At 41.0% G+C, this 3,644-nt stretch overlaps 1 pseudogene; it reads left to right on the forward strand.

Moving 5' to 3' along the window:
- The first annotated feature begins 1,267 nt into the window (after positions 1–1,267).
- LOC136233619 (geranylgeranyl pyrophosphate synthase, chloroplastic-like) lies at positions 1,268–3,247 on the forward strand (annotated as a pseudogene).
- The last annotated feature ends 397 nt before the right edge of the window (positions 3,248–3,644 follow it).

Below are 3,644 nucleotides of genomic sequence, written 5' to 3' on the forward strand. Positions count from 1 at the left end.
TTTAGCTCGGGCCGATTGTAGGTAGACCCGAACACATAAAAATTAATAAAAATGGTAAATTGAATATATTAAATAATTTTACAGGATGATGTTGTTGAGGCGGGTTCTGGCCGCAGGCATACGACTTCACGTGTTGTTACTGCCTCTGCCTTGAAGGAGCGAACAGAGCAGCAGCAGTTGATGGCGGACGCCCAGAGGGCATATGCAGCACAGGAGGAGCGTGTCGGAGGACAAGATGAGGCGGCTGATGTAGAGATGGACGGAGATGACTCTATGCCTCGTCCTAGTTCTGATACTTTCCTTGTACCTCGTGGCGTCGTGACGAGGGGTCGAGACGGACGATTTGCTTCTACCGCAGGATCGTCTTCTGGTAAGAAAAATTTAAAAATGTGCTTATTTTTATTTCTTTTATTCGTGATTCTTAAAAAATATACCAAAAATTTAATGTAAACCGTTTACTGTAATTTCAGGTAGCAGCAAGCGCTCGAGGAGTGCTACAGATGATGACTGGGTTGTGAAGGATCCCGTCCCCGGGGGTCCATTTGATGGTGATGTGATCCCAAGCTTTCTGGGATATGTTGCATGTGCTATTTGGGGTGGTCAGGATAGGGGCGTCCTTAGGTGTCATACCAGATCAGGGCATTGCTCGAAGCTGAGATTATGGTACAGTGGTTCTTCCAGGACGATTCAGTTGCTTATAGAGACATCTGGCATGTTCCATCTACCTGATATCATGCACAGTCACATAGATACTGCTCTGATCACGACATTTATCGAGCGGTGGAAGCCAGACACGTCATCATTTCACATGCCGTTCGGCGAGATGACCATTTTGATGCATGATGTGTGGGAGATATTGCGCATTCCCGTAGATGGTGCCATGGTGACTGCTGATGCGAGTATTGAGGAGCTTAAGGATTGCATGATGGATTTGTTTGGGATGACGCGGGCTGAGTTAGATGTCGGTCACTACTCCTCTGGCGGTATACGAGCTGCTTCAGTCATAGATTATTGTAGAGGTGATCGGATTCCTGAGACACAGGCTATCGCTTGGACGTGGCTGATGCTCGGTTCTACCTTGTTCGTAGACAAGAGTGGTGACCACATCCGATCTTCTTGCCTGCTGGAGGTGCAAGACTCGGCAGCTGGAGCTGCTGGACTCTCTTGGGGATCGGCTGCACTAGCATATCTATACCGTCATCTTGGTATTGCTACCAGAGGAGATTGCGGGCAGATGACGGGTTGTCTGACATTGCTCCAGTCATAGATGTATGAGTACTTTCCTTGCTTCAGGCCGCATCGAGAGGCAGTTACAGTTGACCCGGACCTTCCTAGGGCTTCCATGTGGCCATCTATATCGCTGGAGAAGAGCGATGAGCGGCTGAGAGCATTTCGTGCCCAGATTGATAGATTGACGGTAGATGAGGTATAATTGCTATATAATTATAAATACTGTTCAATTAAAACAAATTTGTATTATTTGTATGTGTTAATGTAATTTTATACATCTGTAGGTGATGTGGATGCCGTATGGCCCTGATGCCATCATGAGGATGGTATACGCTGGATGGATACGGTATCGGGATGTGATCGAGCCGTACATACCGGGGAGGTGCCTTCGACAGCTTGGATATGTACAGACCATTCCCAGACCGATATTGCGGCCTTCTAAGGCTGTGCGTCCCTGGGCCAGTTTGAAGTATCGTGTAGATGTGCCAGCTGTGATGGTGCAGGATATTTGGGACTCTTTTCCCCAGTCGGTCGTGCTTAGATTGTCTGTATTCACTCCAGCACGTACTCCATCAGATTGTGAGGATCAGTACATGCATTGGTACACTCGTCACTCACACCCTCGTCTACTTCCAGAGATTGTTGCACCCGGACCGACTGTTTATACTCGCTCGAACAGTGAGATTGTAAGTTATTTTTGGTTTTTCTTTACTGATATACAAATATAAAATGATATTTACTGAAGTGTGAAGTGATATTAACTCTGTTTTTGTTCCTTTTTTTTTTACAGTGGGTTAGTCGATTAGCTACCTGAGGTGAAGCTGTTTTGGATCACATAAGTCATCTGGATGAGGATGCTGCGATTGTCTATAGACAGTCGTTAGAGCAGATTATGGGTGCTTGGCATTTGGCCAAGTGATTTATGACTGTATACTGGTTGTACGATTTATATTTCGACGTATTTTAGTACTATTATGACTGAATTTGGTATTTTGATATTTTCGTTTTTTTAGTGGTACTCTTTATTATTATTGCAATGTTATTAATACCAAATTATTATTAGGGGAAAGTACAAAAATAAATCTTGTGGTTACACTTATTTTCGAACAGCACACATGTGGTTTAAAAGTTTGCAAAGTGGTGCCATGTACTTCATTCTGTTAGCAAACACATACCAAATTGACTAACGGTGTTAAAAGTCAATAGGAAAAGAGTTTATTTGGTCCTTATATTTATTTATTTTTATAAATTGACCCTCTTATTATCTAATTATCATAAACAAATTCCAAAATAAAAAATAAAAATCAAATATATCATCTTTTTTAATTTTTTTTCTTATTTCTATCTCTTCTCTCTCCTCTTTGTTGATTTCTCTCTCTAAAATCAATTGAATTTCATCTTTTTAAATAAGATCCAATTAAGATCCATGAATCCATGAGATATTCTCTCCTCGCCGACGGCAAGCGTGTCCGTCCTGTTTTATGCATTGCTGCTTGTGAATTAGTAGGCGGAGATGAAACATCAGGTATGTCGGCTGCCTGCGCTATGGAAATGATTCATACTATGTCATTAATCCATGATGATCTTCCTTGTATGGATAACGACGATCTCCGCAGAGGAAAACCGACAAACCACATCAAGTACGGCGTTGAAACAGCCATTCTGGCTGGCGATGCACTCCTTTCATTTTCATTTGAGGGCAACAAAAAACGTATCGCCTGAGAGGGTGATCCGAGCCATAGCTGAGATGGGATCAGCAGTGGGATCAGAAGGGTTAGTAGTTGGGCAAATGGTGGACATCGATAGTGAGGGAAAGGAAGTGAGTTTAAGTTTAAGTGATTTGGATTATATTCATATTCATAAGACAACGAAGCTATTGGAAGCAGCGGTAGTGTGCGGCGCCATAGTGGGTGGAGGTGACGATGAAAGTGTGGAAAGAGTGAGGAAATATGCAAGATGTATTGGTCTACTGTTTCAAGTAGTGGATGATATATTAGATGTGACAAAATCCAACTGAAAACATAGAAATTCAATTGATTTTAGAGAGAGAAATTAACAAAGAGAGAAATAATAGAGAGAAATAAGAAAAAAAATTTAAAAGAGATGGAGAAGGTGGTATATTTGATTTTTATTTTTTATTTTGGAGTTTGTTTGTGATAATTAGATAATAAGGGGGTCAATTTATAAAAATAAATAAATATAAGGACCAAATAAACTCTTTTTCTATTGACTTTTAACACCGTTAGTAAATTTGGTATGTGTTTGCTAACGGAATGAAGTACATGGTACTACTTTGCAAACTTTTAAACCACATGGGTGCTGTTCGAAAATGAGTGTAATCACAAGGTTTATTTTTGTACTTTTCCCTTATTATTATTATTAAAAACTAAAAAATACATTACCACGACATAAAC

The sequence above is a fragment of the Euphorbia lathyris genome, chromosome 6 (genome assembly GCF_963576675.1).
Source record: "Euphorbia lathyris chromosome 6, ddEupLath1.1, whole genome shotgun sequence".
Taxonomy (NCBI): Eukaryota; Viridiplantae; Streptophyta; class Magnoliopsida; order Malpighiales; family Euphorbiaceae; genus Euphorbia; species Euphorbia lathyris.